Raw genomic sequence first — 23,026 nt, 5'->3', positions numbered from 1 at the left:
AAATGCTAGGTTTGAGGGGTTTTTAAATTTTGATTTTGTTGTTTGGTTTGTCCTAGGGCTTAGCCCCTGGGCTTGGGCACTGTCCCTGAGCCTGTTTTTGATCAAGGCTACTGCTCTACCACTTGAACCTCAGTGCCACTTTGGTCTGGCTTTTCCTTATGAGTTTATTGGATATAAGAATCCAAGGAACTTTCCTGCCTGGGTGGGCTTTCAACCATAATCTTCAATTCTTAATATTAAGATATACAGATCTTCTGAATATCTATGATAGATAATATATATATATATAGTAAAATAATTATAAAATAAAAATAAAAATAAATTCTATTTGCAAGTGTTCTGATCTCAAGAATACCACTGTTGGGAAAATGATGTAGCAAAGTTAAGTGTATTATTCTTTCCACAATAGGAAGGGCATCACATTAGCAAAAGTGTAGTATTTTTTCACAATATTGATAAACTAGTCATGATGTGAATTTAGGGATTCATAACGTGCACCTTACAAGTTGGAAACTGTTGGACTAGGATGACTTTACGGCATAAAAACTTGGGATTGATTGTCATAGAAATAATAGTTAATCTGATGAACAAAAGTTTACTCTTACGGAATTTTTATTGGAAGTGGCACTGTGGCTCAAGTGGTAGAGCGTTCACCTTGAGCTGCAGAGTGCAGGGACAGTGCCCAAGCCCAGATTTCAAGCCCCACGACTTACCAAAGAAAATTAATTATTATAGTTACTTCATAGTTTTATCCTCTACAAGAACGTGTCTATTTTTTCTGTTGACTTTTAAATATGTAATGCCTCATTGAAAATTGCATCTATTGCAGAATTAAATAAAATACAAACAGGTACTCTTTTGAATGTCTCTGGTATGGCATGTTCAGAATTTGAAAATGAGTAGTTAGTAGTCATAGGAATGTTGAGGAACAGATATATTCTCTCCTCTTAACAATTAGTAAGTTTTCAAAGTTAGGAGTTTCCATAGAATTGAACGGTTTTCTGTTTTAGTATGAGACAACACTAAAAATGATGTTTTTTTCCAAATAATGCCAAGTATATTCTGAAAATATTGTATAGTTTGATAACATTCCAGTTGATGTCTGACAAAGAAAGAGGTAATTCAAATTAGCAACCAAAATGTTCATTTTTAAAGGTAATACACATAGAATAATATTTACTATACCAATACAGTGAAATTATATTTTATGTAGCTCATTTTTTAACTTAATTTTATTGTCAAGGTGATATATAGAAGGGGTTGCAGTAATTGTAAGGTATTGAATAAATAACATGTCAAAATTTTTACCCCCTCCCTCATTTTTCTCACTTTTCCTTCACCCCAATACCACTCACAAATTGTAATGTAAATTTCCAATATATTGTCCTGTGACTATTGCTACTGCATTGGTTTGCCTTTTGTCCTTTGTCTCGCCATTTTATTGTTCTGCTTCGCTTGCCAAATGAAGATAAATGTATATACAATACACAGGATACTGAATCCAAATACAACAATGGACAAACCATATGGGAAAACACAAAAGAAAAAAGAAATCACATAGTACATTAAAAACAACAACCACAAAGACAAACCTCTCTTTCCATATCTAGGAGTTTATTTTGCTCAGCATCATTTTATATGGTCATTTATACATAGCTACTGATTCATTCTGCTCATCTGCTAAGACTATCAGATATTTCCTAGTTATTACAAATGAGGGAAACCATGAAATCTGTTTCTTTGTGTCTTGCTTATTTTTTTAGTAGGATTTTTCCAAGTCTTTCCATTTCCTTATGAATAGGAAGCATAGAAGTACTCCGTACATATTTAAACCACATTTTGTCAATTCATTCATCTACTAAGTGGCATATTGTTTTAAAACATGATTGCATGTAAGTATCACTTAAGGTCATTCAAAAATGACAGATGCTGCCTCAACAGATATACTAATATCATGATTTCTATGTAAGATAGTATTTTATGGTGGTACAAATGTTGAGATATAGGATGAGTCTAATGTATATCTTGCGTGAATTAGCCAGGAAGATATCCAATATCATGTAGGATAAAAATGGTAGTGACAAAATGTTTCCCTTGAGAAAGATATAGGAGGCTGCCAGAAGTATGAAGTAGTTCAGATAAATTTGAAGAATTTAGAAGGGCAAGCTCAATTATGTCTCTTTAAATAATAATTATGTAAGTGGAAGGGCAAAAAAATGGTAAGAGAAGAAAATAACTGACAGCAGATCATTATCCCAAGTTAGAGTACAAAAAGACATAATCTAAAACTTCCAAGTTAAAGAGATACCAATATAATACGTCCCACTTAATTTAGGTACATGCAAAATATTTACTTGGCTTTTCCCTACTTAAATGCTCCAAAATAAATGAACACTTACAAGAAAAGTTATGTTATTGCCATTGTTTCAACACTAACTGTGATCAGCCCTCTTTTTCTCACTTTGCACTTGGTAAATTGATGACGTTGTGGCTGATTAGAGTCAAAATTAGGGCCTTCTACTTGTACAATTATCCCAGAACAGTTTAAAGCAGTTTTCCGCCCAAGATATCCAACTATATTGTCTGAACCTGTACTTTGAACACACCCTCACACCTGAGCACATTATTTGAAATTATACTTTAGCTTTTCTTGGAACATTCTACTTTGTGCCTTTGTCTTCTTTGCACATTCCTTTTGAGTTCATAGTTGCTCTATTTCCATTTCATCTGTACAAACTGCTAAGAACATTGTTCAACTACCACTTCTTGTTTGTACACGCCCAGTCTATGTATGAAGGTACTTTGTCCATGTTAAGCAATAGGGTAATACTCAACCCTATGCCCACATTAAAGGATGTAGAATTTAAAGCATTTTGAGACAGTGATATTAGAATTGAAAGGCTCCTTAGGGACATTTTCATGGAGTTCATTAGTTTACCCAGAAGAAATATAAATATCCACAAAATTTGGAGCTAATTAGTAAGTATCCAAATTAACATTAGATCCTAGATGTTGTGTTAATAAAAGTCACGATTGTCTTATTGTTAAATCAGAATCCTTCACTACTTGACAATGTGTATGAGAAAGTGAAAGAAAAGCATTAAAGCAAAAGTTCTTATCTTGTTAGGCATTTAATCCTCGTGGTGAGAGTAATGTCTGAATTTTTCCATTCAATAAAAGCTTGAAGTTTATAAGAACATTTTCCTACGTATAAGAACTTGTGTCAGGTTGGTTGGCAGTGTTATTTTAGCATGGAGATATACCTAACAAGATTTAGATTTCAATAGTGTATATGGCAGTTATGATGTGTCAATTGCTATTGAGGCATTTTCTATTCTAAAGAGGAATCAATTCCAGGAGTCTTCAGTCACATCATTAAAGTTGTATATTCAACCTAATACTTGGTGTTACTTGTCCTACATTTATAATGAGTAGGCTGATAAGATATCCAAACGTATCTATATATATTTCAATAAAATCCCAAAATGATATGCATAGATGGGTCACTAATTGGAACTGTAGGACAAATTAGGCTTTTTTTGTGCTGTAGTTCAATCTATAATCTCCTAGCTAAATAAAGTTTTCAAAAATATTCACAGAATACCACTAAGAAAAGTTCATGACAGTTATATCTGTATAATATTTCTAAGGTCAGGATTAAAGCATTTGTTCCCAACATTTAGAATCAACAGGATCTGTTGAATTAATCGATCCAGAATTTTGTCCACACATTCACATCTCAACATTTTATCAATATAACTTTCACCAAAACACTGTTCTTATTGAACTTGTCTATGTCCTTTTACTTTTCAAATCCAAATAGTAGGTTTCCTTCAATATCTTCCTGAAAATTCTTTCCTTCCTTTTCTTCTGTAAATCTGTGTTTATTCCTTTTTTGTTTCCTTATTTATCACTTTCCTCCAATCTTGTCCACTCTGGTACTCACATTCTTCACACTTTCGTCAGAACATTCCTTTTCCTCTTCCCTTTAATAATGTCCCTGATTTTATTATTTTTCATATTCATGGTTATGAATATTTTGATGATGTCCAAACAGACCTATCTTTGCATCTGTTTAACATAAATCTTAGAACTATCAGAGAGTTTTTTCCTCTAAATCCATCTTTATCACCAAGATAAATCCATCTAAATCCATCCTTATCACCAAGAATGTAACTAACACAGTTAGGAGACAGAGATGTGGAAAAACTTTAGATTTCCTCTTACCCTACCTCCATCCATTAGATAAGATGAATGATCAAGATTTTCTCAGTTTCTGTCACTAATGTAATTTCTATGTACTTCTTTTTATGACCCTGACACACCAGCCTATTGCAAATACCCATCACCAGTCACTCAGTCCTAAACCAACTGTTTACTAAGTATGCATTTCTCCCCAGTCTTTTCATATTGGTCCTCTCCATCACCCAATGAGTCTCCTTGTAAGCACACAGAGTGAAGAACTCAGACAAAAATTCTAGTATTATTAATTACTCACAACATTGAATGTTGGTCTTACATTTAATGGATGTAATCTGCCAGAAATATTGAAGAATATATTTGTTGACTTCTAGCTTTTCATATTGGTCCTCTCTATCACCCAATGAGTCTCCTTGTAAGCACACAGAGTGAATAACTCAGACAAAAACTCTAGTACCATTAATTACTCACAACATTGAATGTTGGTCTTACATTTAATGGATGTAATCTGCCAGAAATATTGAAGAATATATTTGTTGACGTCTAGAGCAAGGAAAAAGAAAGTAAACAGTCAATACATTTTCTACCTTAGCTTACAAATAAGGAAAGTGTCAAATTCAGTTTGTTGGTATAAAGTCAGAAATAGTTTTATGCAGAAATAAAAATAAATTTTAACTCCTGGCTCTGCAGCTTGTGTCCTTTTATGGTAACTGCAGAAATGTAAGTAGTATTATGTAAATTGTGTCATGTATTTACAGCTGTAATGAAGAACATACTTTTAATATATCATTTGAAAACATTGGTTATTGAATGGTATCTATATGAGAATGTTATTTGAACTAATCACACTAAGTTGAAACCTACATCTTAGTCCATCAAAATGTGGAAATAAACGATTTTATTTATAAGAAAATAATACCACCAAGAACAGTGAGTGTATATACATTAGAAAGACTGCTGGAATAACATTAGGGTTTTTACTGTCTGTACCTGTTTATGTGATTGTAATTCTTGATATTCAAACTCTCCTTTTGTTATTCTGTTTTGTTTTGTTTTGTTTTGTTTGGTTCGTCATGGGGCCTGGACTCTTGGCCTGGCACTGTCCCTCAGCTCTTCGCTCAATGCACTCTACCACTTGAGCAACAGTGCCACTTCCCGCTTTTTCTGCTTATGTGGTGCTGAGGAATCAAACCCAGAGCCTCATGTAGACAAGGGCAGCACTCTGCCACTCAGCCACCTTCCCAGCCCTCCTCCTCTTATTCTTATTGTATGTAATCCAACGCTGTTTATAACTATGCATTCAATGTGGGAAATCCAGCTTCAAAGATATCTACGTATTTTTTTTTTTCCTTTTCAATCACAACATCGTCATTATCAGGCTACACTGTGGTCATCATCCTCCCCATCAAAATTTTTATTAGCAACATAAGTGCTAATTATTGAACATCAGATATGTGTCTATGATTTTATTATTTGTCTTTTGATTAATAATTTTAATGTTACCACTGTGCATTAATTCATATTGAAATTTTGAACAAATAAACAAAAAACCTAAACCATATCAGGTAGTTTGACTATGTGCTTATAACAAATTATGGAATAGATTTTTTGAAGCATTGCAATTTCCTAATCAGTATGAATTAACTTCCTTTCTTCCCCTAACTACAATCAAATATTTAAGAGTTTGGGCAGAACCTTTTCAAGTAATATACTGTAAATGTTACTATAATATCATGTGTATATCTAAAATTCCCTTGAAAGTAATAAACTCTACTTTCTATTGAAATATTAGTTATTTTATTCTAGAAAACTTTTAGAAAAATAGACTGTATATCTTTGAAATGAAAAAGGTCAAAAATAGTCGCATATAATTTTTAGAGTGAGTCTGTCTTCTCTCTCTATATATATATGTATATCTGTCTTCTCTCTCTATATATAAATGTTATGTGTAGAATAGTATATTTTTAGAGAATATTTGTCCTCAGAAATATATACATATATCTAAATTTATGTGTAGAATGATATACATTTTAGTGAAACAAGTATCTTCAAATAGAATTAAAATTTAAAAAAACTTCATGAAATCAAGTGCCGGTAACTCACCCTTATAATAAGAGCTAGTCTGGGTGCTGAGATCTTAGAATTGTTTCCGAAACTAGCCCAGACAGAAAAGTACTTGTTAGATTCTTATCTCCAATTAACCACTAAAAACAACACCCACAACAAAAAATGTAGCAAGCACATTAATTTCACAAAAGCATCTTTTAACTGCTGTGAACATTTCTTAGAAACATGAATACATACCCCTGGAAAATGTTAAGTAAAAAAGTATAGAACATTTACGTCCATGTTAAAGACATGATTATTTAGATTGTTTAAGATATTTAGGTAATGATTAGAAGTTAAGAATAATGATAGGTACGTCATATATTGGGATTGATTTTTTTATTCTAATTTACAATAGTAATAAAATGATATTTATAATGATTATATAAAATTACTCTTGCTTGGTATTTGAATTATCATAAGTGATAAATATTTTTAAATGATTTCCAAAGCAAAGGAGTATCAATTCTTTTGTAATTTCAAAACAATTAAGAAAATGATTTCAAGGCTGGTTCACTCTAAGTCTGTATTTGTTTTTTTTGTTCTAGTTTTCCTATGTTAGTAGAAATTAAAATTCCAAAAATGTAATGGATATTGGCATTTAGGAAGATCTTCACATACACTAATATTGGATTCCCTTCAGTGGAATTATTTTATTTCATTTGTTACTTTCACAAATAAATCAAGATGATTGTGTATTTTGTTATTTTCACTGCTTTTGTTTCTTATCTTGAGAATACGTTTTTCCTAGAAAACTAGAGATAAGCAATTGGATTGAGCATGTAACATATGACTTTCATAAAATGCAGATGCATAGATTTGTGTCTTTTGTCATTTGCTAAAAGTTTCTTCCAGAAAAGTTTCTCAATTACTTAGAAGTTTTACCCCTTCCCCTCCACAATTATACCGACATCAAATACAGTGAAAGCAGGGGTTATACTGTGGGGGAGGGACATACAAAGCAACAAAGAAATAATCATAAATGTGTTAGAAACAATCGTACGAAAGAAAAGAAAACATTTGAATACCTACCTTAGGGTTCATTTCCCTAACATCACCTTATCTGGCCTTTTCTGCTTGACTCAGACATATACTAGATATTGCAAATAAGGGAAACCATGGGAAAACAATAGGGATACAGGTGGACTCATTTTAACAATGAGATGTAAAAGTCGTTATGTTGAAAAATGAACTTTACAACTTTGGGGGGGAACAGGGAGGATTGGGTGGGGGGACAGGGGGAGGATGGGAAGGGAGAGGAAGGAGAAACAAAGGGGGAGGCTACAATGCTTGATAAGAAATGTACTCATTATCTTGCCCAGGTAATTGTAACCCATCTGTACAGTATTTTCACAATAAAAAATAATAAAAAAATTACTTAGAATTGATGCATAATTCCTAGGTATTCCAGTTATCACATATACTTTTGGATTGAGTTATCTCTGTATAAATCCAAACGGCCAAAATACCCTCAAAATAAACAGAAATCACATCTTTGTTTTAAATGCAGTAGTTTACAAAGAGTTTTAGCCAACACCAAAACATCTTTTTAGCTATTCTGCATTTTGTGTGAAGAAGTTTTAACAATAGTTTTTTTTTTCCTGACATGCAATTCACTTACAATATATTATCTCCTTTTATTGTATACATTTTAGTGCTTTGGAAGTGAATTGTGCCTTCATAGGTTTTCAAAGCCCGATTTTCACAAACTTGCATTCCTTCAAATAGAAATGCTGTAAATTTTAGAACAGACATTAAAAATAGATATAAAATTCAGTTACAGGAATTTGCCCAGCATACATCCTCTATAGTGTGTCTTTTCCAAATTTGTTTTTTGCGGATCATTTCCAGGGTCTCACACATACTATTCAAGTTCACTGTCAATTAACTACATTCTCTATCCAAAAAAGTTTTTTTACTTCTGTTTAATACATTCATAGAAGTGTAATGCCTGGATCCTATAAAAATTCTCTTTCACCTTTTGAAGACTTGAAATCTTATTTGCTAAAATGATTGTAGTTTTATACAAATCGATCACTATCAGAAGTATATCAATTTCTCCACAAATGCATTACTATATTTTGTGTCCTCTTTTTATATTATGGACTTATTAGTGAGTTTTTATTACTTCTTAGACACTAAAAAGGAGCTTATTTCATATGCTCCTCCTATTGACTATTAATTTGCATATGTTATTTAACGAAATATACTATTCAGGAAAAAATTTATATAGAATTAGAAGATATAAAAATACTTAAGTTTCAGGGGCTGGGAAGGTGGCTCAGTGGTAGAGCGATGCCTTGCATGCCTGAGGCCCTGGGTTCGATTCCTTTGCATCACATAAGCAAAAAAAAAGCTGGAAGTTGCTCTGTGGCTCAAGTGGTAGAGCGCTCTGTGGCTCAAGTGGTAGAGCGCTAGCCTTGAGCTGAAGAGCTGAAGGACAGGGCCCAGGCCCAGAGTTCAGGGCCCACAACCGGACCCCTCCCAAAAAACACTTAAGTTTCAGAATCATTGTAGCATTAACATTGTAGCATTAACAAATATATGCCCTCTATCTGTTGGATATGGTTTCGTTTCTGTTATAGTGTCCTTTGAATTATGAAAGGTTATCACTTGATATAATCCAGTTCTTGCTTCTCTTTAGCTACTAATGTTTTCCATGTCAAATTTTTAGAAACCTTTACTAATCCGATGTCATGAATATTTACATTTATGTTTTACAGGTTTTTACATCTCACATTTAGTTTGATAATCATTCTTTATAAGGTTTCAGGTAGGCCAGGTGCCGGTGGCTCACGCCTGTAATCCTAGCTACTTAGGAGGCTGAGATCTGAGGATGGTGGTTTAAAGCTATCCTGGGCAGGAAAGTCCATGAGAATCTTATCTCCAATAAACCACTAGAAAACTGGCAGTTTTGCTGTTGCTCAAGCGGTAGAGTGCTCACCTTGAGCTGAAGAGCACATGGACAACTGCCAAGCCCAGAGTTCAAACCCCATGACCGACATACATACACACAAACAAAGGATTGAGGTAATATTCTAAGATCATTCTTTAAATCTAGAGAGGCAATAGTGCCAATACAACCATTTAAGATTCTGTTTTTATTTCATAAAGTCTCATAGCATCCTTTTCATTATCTGTGGAACATAAAACTAAGAATTTATTTTTGAAAAATCTGTTACCTTCTTCTATGCGTCTGTTCTTATAATAGAACTAGGTTATCTTCACTAAACATGGTAATAAGATTCAAAGCTTGTATGAAGGCTCAAGCTACACCATTTTACAAGATTGTTATGAATTCCTTGAATTTACATACGGTATTATTGAGCAGGTGGACCAATATTCTCCAGAGATATCTGGATGTTTGATAGTCACTCATATTTCGCACATTGTGGAAACACAAACCCCTGATATTATATATAGATAAATGTCTTTAGAGATTGCTCAAAGCAACTAAAATTAATTTAGGAATGAGTTAAGTTTTAGATAACATTATAGCATAATAAAGCTGAATGATAACGACTTGAGCTGTACTGCAGAAGAGAGAGAGATGGGGAAGAATGGTGGATCACATAGGAGCTGTATGTCATTGGTATTGTTTCAAAAAACAGAAAGACTTCAGAGAAGAGAAGGAGAAAAATAAAGTGTTCTGAATCAAGTTTCTTTTTAATCCACCTGATAGTTTGGACTGAAAGTCAGATAACATGGAAAAAATAAAATAGAAAACAAAGCATTGTATAGAGCTGTTACAATGTAAAAAAGTTGTAATAGGAATATAATTCATTTCCAAAGAAATAAGAGAAAGAATAAAACTAACAGTTGCTAATGTGGATAGAAGATGGATCACATTTTATCATATATAATTTTGAAAAGCATACTAGGAATGAAAATTTTAAAAAGTCATAACTTAAAACACAAATTGTATTATAACTAGACAGTATAGTTCAGTGATAAAACTTTGGCCTAACATATATGAAACAATTGTGTGATCTCCCAAGCATTACAAAGTACACACAAAGCACACACACACAAAACCCACATAAACACACACACACATAGCACATACACACATTTGGAATACTGTTATTATCATATTAAACAGAGGAAATTATCACAAACAGTAAAAGTATTTTAATATATGAAATCATAATATTGCTCATACTATTTAAAAGTTTAGTAGAAATAAAAGTCACAAGATACTTGGATTCTTATAGATTAAGTAAATTGAAAATTAAGAAATAAAAGACATGAGAAATTTGCAAACAAGTTTTAAATAATAAACATTTTGAAACATGTATACTTTTATTTTGATAAAAGATTGATGTTACTGGTGTTTTAACTCAAGATTTAGTATATGATAACCAGGTGCTCTATATCTTGCTAGGCATGGCTATATCTCTAATCATTTCACTCTGGAAATTTTATGATAAGGTCTCATATTTTCCCAGTCTCTCCCGAATTGCAAACCCTATTTACACTTCCCACCATAGTTAGAAAATGGAAACTACAAATCACTATGCCCAGCTCAGTTTTTTTTTTAATTCAAGTATAAATATTTCCAAAAAGTGACCATGTAATGCAGCCTTTTTTATTAAGTATGTGCTTCTTGAAAATACAGTATTCATTACCTGAACAAATATGTTTAGAACTTTAAGAAATTAAATTTATTTAAATTCATCAACCATATAAAATTTAAGAAAATAATTTTTAAAAATTCACATGTTAACTATTTTGAAAGCAAAAAATATATCTCTGAATAATTTACATGTGTTAAAATTATGCAAAACTAAATTAACTAATCTTACAACTCTGAAAAAAGAATTACCCTAAAGAAACAAAAGAAAATAATTAAGTTCAAAATTTAGAAAATAAAATGAAGTGTACTCTTTAGTTGACTTAAATAACTGTAAGCCCTCTGTATATCAATTTTATAATAAAAAATGCATGAAGAAAGAAAAGTACCCATTGGTCAATATCGACAGGAAAAGCATCAGTAGTTTTATTTTTTGAGTGTGCAAAAAAATCAATGGAAGCGATAAATATGTTCCTTCCATAATAAATGTACTCATTACTTTATTTAGGTAGCTGTATCCCCTCTGTAAATTACCTTTACAATAAAATTAAATTGAAATTAAAAATAAACTAAATAATATACCAATTAAGAATTCATAGAGAGCTAGGAAGGTGGCTCAGTGGTAGAACTCTTGCTTTGCATGTTTGAGTCCCTGGGTTCAATTCCTCAGCATCACATAAACAGAAAAAAAAACTGGAAGTGGCGCTGTGGATCAAGTGGTCGAGTGCTAGCCTTGAACTAGCCTTGAGGAACAGCACCCAGGCCCAGAATTCAGGTCCCATGATCCGACACCCTCCCCCCCCCAAAAAAAACAGAATTACTAGAAACCATTGGTTTAAAACTTTTTTAAAAACTGCCCTAAGTACCCAAGTAATAAAATTTGATGATACTATTTAAATACTTCAACTTCAGCAGAGAAGCCAAAAGTTTAAAAACTGTTACAAAGTAAATTAATAAATCTGAATATATTACTATTAATAATAGTCATAAGATGAATTTATAGTGGTAGTCAAATAGGTAAGAAATGAGGCAATTTGCCATTCGTTTGATTTAATATGTGAGAAAGAATTTTCTAGGTTTCTTAAAATATATAATCAGTTTAATGAAGAAACTATTCTGTCACATGATATGATAATTAGATGAAGCTGATATTAGAGCAAAGAGCAGATTGTACTAAGTTTTTGCATGTTAAAGTATATGCTTATTTTGGTTGTGGGAAATTGTGTTCAACTTGGGTATTGTTTTTGTAGAGTGGTGTCATATCAGTGGTTAATTTTAGGATAGGGGTTCCCTTTCAAAAGAACATGCATCTGATCTGACTTTTTAACCTTCTCATTATCAAGGGCATAAGAGTTGCACACCAAATTGTCTTGCTTCCTAACCTGGCTGGCCTGGATTCGGCAGCCCTTCCAATCTTAACCTGTAGATAGGGCAGGATGGTAGAAATGATCCAATGCACCCAACTATAGATTGAGAAAGAAGTCCACTAAACTTTTGGCCTGGGTTCTGTTCTCAAGCCTCCTCAGTAGTTAAGAGTTCAGACATATATATGACTTAGGCATGTGAACACCTCAGGACAAGAATAAAAAAGCAGTGAAGTATAGAGGACAGGCCGAATTTTAACTAGCTACTTGGGGGCTGAGTAAGATTAGCTAGCTACTCTGGAGGCTGAGATATGAAGACCACTATTCAAAGCCAGTCCAATCATGAAAATACATGCAATTATCTCCAAAAAACCAGAAGTGGAACAATGGCTCAAGTGGTAAGCCACTATCCTTGGACAAAGAAGCTTAGGGATGATGAATGAATAAATGAGCACTTGCACATATGCATGCGTGTATACACGTGCATGTACACACACACACACACACACACACACACACACGAGTATTTCAATGCGAAGTTCTTTTTTTTTACCTTGCTGTACCCTATTTCCCTGTATTAGTTTACAAATTAACAAAATCAGCTAAGCACCTATTTACATAGAACTCATCATGTTTCTCTAAAGTAAACTCTCTTTTTAGAAGCATGCTTTTATTTGACCCATATGTAAACTATTCAGGAGTTTGATTCTTCTCCCTCAATTCTGTAGAATTAGATGATTGTTTAGCTTCACCCTAGCAATACAATTTTGTGAAATCTTGCATCAAGCAACGTATTTCTTTCTCTAGAACGCAAGCCTCTGTCAAAAAATTAATAATAGGTTTTTCTTCTCTTTGCTTGCATTTGTAGTTTTATTATCTTCATAGATTTTATGATGATCTGTCTGTGCATGGCAAAGACTGCTGTGAAAATAAAAAAAACCCGTCACAGCACTTATCATTTATGTACCATCCATATATATGAAGATGTTTAAATATTACTGAAATTGCTTTGTAATAAATCATGTTCACCTTGACTATCATGAAAAAGAAGAATTGGTTTCTCAGCATTTTAGGTAAGAACTTGATTGAAAGAAACAAAAGTACAAGTGAGGAACAACTCAACACATACATTCAAATGAAACAACACAACCCAAGAAAACAAATTAATTCAGTAGTCAAGAACCTGCAGGAAATGCAAAGTCTTAAAAAAACATCAGCTATCACAAACTTATGAAAATCCTGACTACATGGGAGTCTACTCTTGAGAGGATAGAGGTTAAAGCCCAGACTGGACAAAAAAATCAGTACACAATGCCATGCACCTGTTATTCTAAATTCCAGGAAGAATAACATAACATGGACTGAGCCCAAGGTCATACACAAGGATCTGAAAAATAATCAGGATAATTTAGCGCTGGGGACATGACAAAGTGGTAAGAACACCCATTTATGGGGCACAAGACACTCAATTCAAACTCTAATATTTGGGTATTAAAGTAAAAAGCTATTATTTTAAATAATTGGAATAATTGTAAGATTTGAATATTTGAGTGGAAAAATGCATGAGAGAGATAGAATGAACCCACGTTCCAATGCTTTCACCTTAAGTGAAAATATTTTATGGTACTTCAGACAAAACAGAGTTACCTTGCAAATGAGCATGGTTGTGCATTTGGGTGATGGAAATACTTTAATTACACAGGTGTAAATTAAATAGATTTTATTTGGGTAGATTGTACTTCCTAAACTAAGAACCTGGATGATATCCCTGAGATTTTTCTCTCAAGGCTACCACTCTACTATTTGAACCACAGTTCCAATTCTGATTTTCTGTTGATCGTTTGGTGATAAGAGGCTCCTGGACATTCTTGCCCAGGATGGCTTCAAACTATGATTGTCAGATCTCAGCCTCCCGAGTAACCAGGATGCCAGGCATGAACCATCGATAGTTTTAATAATTTAGTAAATTGTACAGTTACTGAAATTATATATTATCATATAACCTGCATAATATATGTGTGTATGTATATATCAATGCATACGGATAGAAATATTTAGCATATTTTGTATGTACAGTACATTTATGAAATCATCCATTATAAAATAAAATGGAAAAAAGTTAATAAGGAGCAAAACAAAGGAAATTATCACATGTTTCTTGTTGTTGAATGGAATAAGAATTCAAGAATCAGGTTGGGAAAATCATCTCTACGTTAACAAAATGGATAAGAGCTATTAATTCCAATCCATCTATTTGCCCATGTTGTGCAACCTCACACATGAGTGTCAAAATCAAACCACACTTTTTGCCTATGCTTTTAACTCACCTGATATAATTTACAGGTTAGATGAAGTAATCAAATAAAGATTAAAATAATATTATGTGAGGCTATGAATTAGAGCTGAACATGATTTTAAATATGATAATAGCTAATTAAGTTGCATATTTCTTACGTTTACTCTGTCATGTCCCTCATTCCCACATTAGGAAAGTACATAGAAAGTTCTCACTAAATTATATGTACAATTATGAAAAAATGTTTTGAAAGAATATGGGCACAGTGATGTTTTAGCTTATTGAGACCTGTAGGGGTAAGTGTAGGGGTAAGTGTGTTTTTGAGGACTTGCAATACATTGTGATGAAGATGAAGGGAAGGATGTTCTTATTATGGAAAACTGGATAGAGTATTGCTCCCACAAAGGAAGTGATGAATTATTCCAAAACGTAACAGTAAAATCACTTTCACAATCATGTTCACTGCTGCACTATTCACTGTAGCCAAGTTACAGAAACAGCCCAGATGCCCTTTGGCAGAGTGATGATTAGAGAAAGAGTGGCACATATACACAATTGGATTGAACCCATCCATTTTGAAGACTGTTACATTATTTGCAACGAAATGGATAGATCTAAAAATATATTAATGGAACTGAGTCAGAGCCATATTTGGAAAGTTTACACAAAAATATTAACCAAAGCATGTTATTTGCAGAGGAGTATTTCAAAGGCGTAATTTCTTATAAAATTGAACTTTACTCCAACAAAATGAATACCAGGAAACTATCACTTGGAATATGTGAGTGGAAGTCAAAAGGAAGGAATAAAGAGAGTTATGGAGGAGGAGCCTGAAGGTATAATATTCAATACAGATAGTATGAAACTAGAAAAAATTAAAATGGGGTGAGGTTTGGAAGGGTGTGGAAAAGTTATATAAAGATCCATTTTACTTTAAAAAACTGATATGTTGAATGAAAATTCCCTTGTACAAGTATTTAAGATAATAAGAATATAATTAAAAACAATGGAGACATCTGATCTTAAATTCTATTTCCATCTCTTTTAAAAAATAAATTTATTTGCTCTATAATTTGATGAGAGGGATGGATTTTGTGGGTAGCTAAATCATTGCACATCTGTCTCTCTCTTCCTCTCTCCCTTTCATGGTTCTTATAAGTAATATGATTGCTCCATAATTATCATAATTTATTTTGCTTTTATATTTTTGGTTGCATCATTTCACTTTCTGCTCTGCCATATCCCAATTCATTTACATAGAAGACATTATTTCCTGTTTTCTCATTCTTAGAATAAGCTGCACAAGAAGAAAACACTGGTCCTCATTTTCAGTCTGTACCTTTAAATACGGAGGAAAATCTTTCCTCTGCTCTCTACCAATTCCCTACTCTCCAGTTAGAATAATTTAGAATAGTAAAAATGAAAAAAGAGAAAATAAATAATAGTGAAAAAAACAGATGCAGCAAATTCACCAGATTTTTCTGACCATTTCATCCAATGTTAACTATTGGGGAAATACATGGACAGCTCATTCTCACTGGCACTCAAAGTCTCTGGTTAGGCAATTCTGATGAAGTTGAGGAACAAGATGAAAAAGTGAGAAATGGTATCAATTGCAAAAAAAAAATGAAATAGTATCCAAGCAAATTTCTTCTTTGTTCTGCTGAAAACAATCGCTTTACTACAGTGCAGAGACTACTTTCCAAAAAGGTCACTCATGTGATTACTAGGGATGACGATGAGCATACCCCTCTTCATCGAGAAGCCTACAGTGGACACTTAGATATTGTCCATGAGTTGGTGGCTCAAGGCAGATATTCATGCAATAACTGCGAATGGCTGGACATCCCTGCACAGTACTCATACATGGAATAATAACAGAGTGGCTTCTTTATTTCATCATGATGCAGATACCAATGGCCAAGTTAAAGGCTTCTTGACCCCCATGCATCTTGCTGCTGGGAATAGATATAGCAATGATATGCTGGATCTCCTTCTATTGAACCATTATATCAAGCCAGGTCTGAAGCACAACTTGGAAGAAACTGAATTTGATATTGCCAAAAGGATAAGTATGTATCACTACCTCTTTGAAGTTGTGGAAAGCTGTACAAATTGTTCTCCTAAGTCCTAATGGATCAGTTAATTTTCTTTAATTTCAAAATTGCCACTCCATCCTATGTGACCATAGAAAATATTTTCACAATACAAAGCAACAGCAATACCTTACTTTAAAAATTCATGTATTCCATGGTATTCTTCCAAGTGAATTGCCTGACTTTGATGTCAAAATATATTTGAGTTGTTTGTATACATCTATAATGATTTCTATAGAGTTTGTGATTTTTTAAATCAGAAAAAATTTTAATTTATCTGTTGAAATGAGTAGTACAGAAACTAAAGATATTTCTGGTGCTTGTCTGAAAAAGTATATTTTAAAATATTTAATATTCTGTTTGTATAATGTCCATAATCTATTTCATTCGCTCCTAGATATAATACTTTGAATTCGACATTGTTTTATAATACATACGTTCATTAATAAATGTGTCCTTTCAGATTGCATTCCATATAGAAACATTTTAAAATTCTTTTAATTCCTAGGTCCTTATAGAATTTTATTTCTTTGGGATAAAATGACAATGTTATTTATTTAAAAAGTTTTATAAAGGTTATGCTATGTAAAGGCCTTTCTAAAACGGTGAAGATTGAATACACTGATGTCAAACTAACTTTTATTTCTATGAATTACATATATTATTACACTTGTATATTTGTAATCAACTTTTGAATAACTGTTTTTCATTTCTTGCATCTGAAGAATGAAAAATATGGAATACTTCACAAATTTTCATATCATCCTTGTGCAAGAGGCATGTAAATCTCTGTATTGTAATTCGGGTAGACCTGCTGCTGAAGCATGTAGTATCCTATAAACTTAAGTAATCAATGATGCAATCTTAAGACAGGTATATATCCTTGGTTGCCTATTTGTAACAAGGAAACCTTATTGTTCCCAAAATTGTTATTCATCTTATTTCTGTAAAATTCTGTGTATGGTGGAAAAAACTTATGTTGTTTGTTCGATTGCTCACATTTGCAAGTTTTTGTAAATGACTATTTTAAGTCTTTTTCATTTGAAATTTGATCATACTTTGAAGCCGTTATAGATAGGTGCAAAGGTGATGGATTTTCAAGTACTTATTTATTAACTGATTTAGCTTTGTGGAGCTAATGGATTAAAAGTAAGCCTTGCTTAAGAGCTACTTCTAAATTTCTGCAGCTTAAAATTTCCCAAATGAGGTCTTGCTGGCACAAATGTCTCCTTGACCTTTCACCCTTGCTTCATGTAGGAACAGCCCAACCAGAATGTCTTACCCTGACAGCATAGATTGTCTTACTGGAGCAAAACTAATCTTAGTTACAAGGGATTATATAGAGACAAACAGTTCAGACAGAACTGTTCGGACTAGAAGGTATTTTTTCAAAATATAACTGCTTATTACACCCTACCATTTCAAAAGTAGCTAAAGCCAAGAAGGTGAAAAAATTGTTCATATGCATGATTACCTAATGTCCTGGCCTGACTACCATCCAACCAGGCAGGAAGTTACACCACTGATTTTCTATCACCAAATATATTCCATAGCTCCAGGAGAAGTCCATATGTTTCTCCTGGTTATTAGGCCTTAAATTGGTAGTGTTTTAACCACAGTGTTTCCTCTTGCCTCTAAGCTGTACATCCCCGAATGGTAAAGCTTTAGTTCTAATTCTCCTAAACAATGAGGTAGAGGCAATGGAATAATACTTTAAAACAGTTGCCTTTGATTCCCTAACCACAACGGAACAATGCAAAACATTTTCTTATAGATAATTATATATTTTATATTTATATGTGTTGATTTTATATTTCACACAGTGGATCTTACTGGAATTAATTGATAATTTGACAAATTAATTTATATTATTCCAATAAATAGATTGGAATATAAATAATCAGGATTAGAATATATATTAGAATATAAAAAGTATCAATGCAATGTTTTCGGTATAAACTTGTGATACTTTCTACGTGTTCTTGGTCTTCTGAATTCACATGGTAAAAAAAACAATGTTGTTTTCCTCTAATCTATAAGGGATTTTACTCTGCTGCTCTGTTTATTGTTTTAACTCGCTGGTCCCAAATTGTTTTTCTCCATATTTCTGAAGCATTCCTACTGATTATACTCAAATTTTGCTGATATGATGTCTAAAAGGTATTATTCTTCTACAGGATCCATGGGTCCTAGGATCCCAGGTCCCAGTTATCTGCATCATCAGATAACTAGGGCAAAAGTTCCCACCTATGCCCATGCAACATGCCAAGAGAAAGTAATTGAAGACCCATCTCAATTTCTCATTTCTTACATTTCAGGGCCCCAATTCCTTGAAATGAAGGAATTAGCAGTGAGCAATTGGGAAATGCAAGACAACTTAAAATGCAAGATGAAATCACAAAATGTGAAAGTACAGTAATTCAAACTTTCAATTTTCAGATGACCATGCCATATGATTGGAAAAGACCACAAATGTCACAAGATTATTTGTAATACCGTTCTCCTAATGATTAATGAATGATTTCAGTCCAGTATCAGCAGGCTAAAAAATAGTTCCTGAACGATAGATCCATAATTGGTTTACCAATGCTAGGAATACTTGACATAGAGGTCAAATATAATTCAAAAAACATTAATTGAGAAGATCCTTAGTGCTTCAAAACACTGGTACTTCAGTAAACTTGGTTCTGTAGTATAAAAATGTCATTCTCAAATAAATGATAACCTACATTTAATCTGCTGAAAGTATATTCCTTTTCAAATAAACTTTTAAAAATCACATTTGCCAAAATAACACTTTACAAGTGATCATATTTAGTGAGGTTACTAGTATTTCAAGTGTAGGGAGCAAGTTTCAATAGAGTTGATTTATTCACCCAGCACTAATGCCAAACAGGTTCAACCATTCATTAAAGTGTAGGAATAGTACCCCCCACCATTTGTGTTTTTCAGTAGGTACCTTCAAAAATTTGTTAAATAGTTCAGCCTCCAATATTTCAAACCAAAACATTAGCTAATAAAGTAAATTTCATAACATAAGTACATTTTTAAAAGTCATGAATAGTTGCCTTATCATATGGTGTTTTATGTTTTCCCTATATGTCTAACATAGTAAGAAATATGACTTTAAGTCTTGAATATGGGTACTCATCAGAGATTTGACAAACATACAATCTGTCTTCTATTTCTATCATATTCCTCTACCGTAGTAAATTTGATATTTCTTCTTTTGCCAATACTTATAGTTAGTTGAAAATATCCCAGGTAAAATAAAATAATCACACACCACTGTACAAAGCCATTTATAAAAACTGGTAGTTAGGAATACATTCTAAGCCATTTTTAAACTTTCTTGTTGACTACAGATTAATCTTCCAAATGGAGGGCAATGAAATCATGTCTAGGTGCTTCATGTCTCCAGTCTTGCAAATTGTTACTTCAGATGAATGAATTATGGAAATATAAGCTGACATCAGTTCAAGTATATGCAGAATTGAAACTCCATGGAATGTATATAAACCTTTCAAAGTACTAACAGACAGTTTAACAGAATGAGTATCAGGAAATTGAATTAATAGTAATAATAGTAAAGGAATAATAATAAAGCCATAGAATGAATGAAGAATGGAACAAGGGGCAAGTACAGCTAGAATACTTAATATACACATGTGAGAAAGGAAGTGGTAAATCGGAAATAAATCTTGTAGAAGGGGTTGGTTGAGAATGATAGAAGGAGTGACTCTGATCCCGGAACATTGGACAATTAGATGGACATTTTTGTAACACACTTTCACAACTTTTTGAAATTCAGTGAAAAAACACAACAAAAAACAAAAACACACAAAAAGCACAACCAAACAGCAATCTCTATAGAGTACGATTATGACCTCTCAAAATTTTAAATAGTTAATGAAGGACAATCTTGGGAAAAGCATACAAAGCTGTTCGAAGTGAGCAATTTGTGGTAGAGGAGAAATTTTAACAGATTTAAATAGACTGTTTAAGGTTATAAATCACCTACATCTGCTGCAAATATTTTCTTCTGCGAGTTCTCTTGGTCTGAAAGGATATTCCAATCCTGAGCGACACTTGATAGCTTGTGAAGGTAGAATGGAAGAAACAAGATCAAGAACCCATTAATCCATTGGAGAGGAAACAGTCGTCTACGTTTTCTCTCATTTCTATTGACTACTTTTATTCATAAGTTTAAGTCAAGTGATTTGAATTAAATATTTCCTTCTTTGTTCTGGCAAAGTAATTGGTCAAAATAATTCACTAAATATTATTAGCCTTTTTTTTCTATCATGCTGTTTTCTTGTCCAAGCGAGTCCATTACACTTCCCGCTTGCATTTGGTTGCCACAGAAACCCAGCATCAATGTTAATGAGGACAATCTCTAATGTAAAACTTTGTCTCCAAAATACCAGTCCAAGAAGCTGTGATCACAAATATTTAGCTATACATTTTTCTTTTTTCTTTTACCTTGAAAGTCTTCTTTGTCTAAAGTGCCCTCAAAAATAAGTACTCTGCCAATTTTTGGATCAATCACTTATAACCTCAAAGATATTTTGCTAACAAGATGCTTAGAGGAAACCGAAGAATACTGCACTTTTATCTTCTCTCTTAAGACTCTCCTTAGATACCATGTCAGGAACAGTGAAGTTATTCTTTGCAAAATTATTTCAATAGATTATTTTTTTCTCTTCATCTTGCATTTGCTCAACAAGATGTATGGAGAATAATAGAGTTGAATCACCCATACCATGGATGACAGTGTCTTTCACAAAAGGACAATGCTCCTATGTCCTATTTCTCTGTCCTCCTCTTAGCTCTTGCCTGATTTCCAACTAATCACAGATTCTTAGCTTCAAGTCTAATGAAGGTGAAGGACTATAAGGACTCCCCCATTGCTACATTGTAGGGCTAGATCTCTGGCAGGAGGTAAGTGTGAACGACGCACTCAAGGAACACACTTTGGGAGAACAGGCTTAAGCAGTTCTGGTTTATTTCTGCACAAGGGTTGGGATTTTATAGCTCCAACTTTCCCAACCTCCTGAGTCCTTCCCAGCCAATTACTTAGCGGGGAGTTGATGATGGGCACTGCTTGGTGACAGGCACTGATTGGTCCCCCGGGGGCATGTAGGGAGCAGGGACAGCTCATGGCAGGAAAGCTAGGCAGACGTGCCTGTGGGTCACGTCTCTATGAGCAGGAAGTGTGCTTCAACTGCTACTCTAGCTGACTCAACCAGATCTGACCGGCTCTACCCACAAATTTTCCCTTTTCTTTTAAAAGGACCGTCATTATGGTGACCCGTCATTGGAGGCATTTTTGCCGGGAGTGCAAGCATTTAATAATTCCTAGGAGAGTAAGCCCTACATGTGCACGGCCTCCCCAGATGACCAGAGAGGATGGCGAAAACCATTGTTGTAACTTTTTAAGCACATCTTCTAAAAAGGAGACAGCGGGAATAAGCTGAATGGTGGTCTGGTTTAGGTGGGTAACATCATGCAGCAGGTTTTGGTTGAAGTTTAAGTACTTAAGGGACTTAGGGCCTTTGAGGTAGTTACTAAGTTCAGTGAAATTGGGTGCGGGAGTGGTAAGCTGACCGACAGAATTAGTCAAAGCATTACATAGTCCTCCTTGTTGTAATCAAAGAAACGTAATCTGTTCTTGGAGCAAGTCTATTTGTTGTTGGAGCACAAGGAGGCCTCCCTTAAGATGATTGGCAACTTGTAAATGTTATAATTCTATGGATGACAGTTGAGGGATGAGCTGGTTTATCTGTTGCACGGTGGACACGCTTTGGGACAGCAATACAGCCGCGGTGGTAGCTGAAGCCACTGTAGCGATGATTGCGGACCCGATTGCAAGGATCAATCCTACTGCTCTTTTAGTGCACGGATGAATCAAATGAATCTGGGAAAACTGAGAGTCATTAGTAGCCAGAACAATAAATGGGGGAACACGTACCAAACCTGCAAAAGGATATGAGTCATTGGGTTGCCAGTGATTGCTGAGAGTGCAAGTAGCGGAGGAGTTGTCTCCTAGACAAAAAAAGAACGGGGCTCTAACCACTACCATTCCTGACACCTGGTCATATCCAGATCAGTTACAGCGACGAATATTGGCCAATAGGAAAGGGGACAAAATGAGGCAGGAATGTGATGATCAAACGATTGGCATGGGGGTCCTAGGTCTCCCAATCGTCCTCCTGAAGAGTCATAAAACTCCTTTAGATTTTGAGGTTTGGGATCCTTTTCAGATTGGTTGTATATAGCTGGGTCTCTACCCTTAAAAGAGTTTTAAAAAAACTATGAAGATGAAGCAGTGGGTGAGGCTTCAATAGCCAAGAAGCTGTGTTTAATTGGAAATCAGGAAAGAGCTGAGAGG

The 23,026-nt window shown here is 33.7% G+C and overlaps 1 pseudogene; it reads right to left on the bottom strand.

Moving 5' to 3' along the window:
- Positions 1–17,364: 17,364 nt before the first annotated feature.
- On the bottom strand, positions 17,365–17,461 carry LOC138833308 (U6 spliceosomal RNA; annotated as a pseudogene).
- Positions 17,462–23,026: the final 5,565 nt, after the last annotated feature.

Source organism: Dipodomys merriami, unplaced genomic scaffold (assembly GCF_024711535.1).
Source record: "Dipodomys merriami isolate MVZ:Mamm:240054 unplaced genomic scaffold, mDipMer1.0.p SCAF_203, whole genome shotgun sequence".
Taxonomy (NCBI): Eukaryota; Metazoa; Chordata; class Mammalia; order Rodentia; family Heteromyidae; genus Dipodomys; species Dipodomys merriami.
This window is presented reverse-complemented; position numbering and strand designations above follow the sequence as displayed.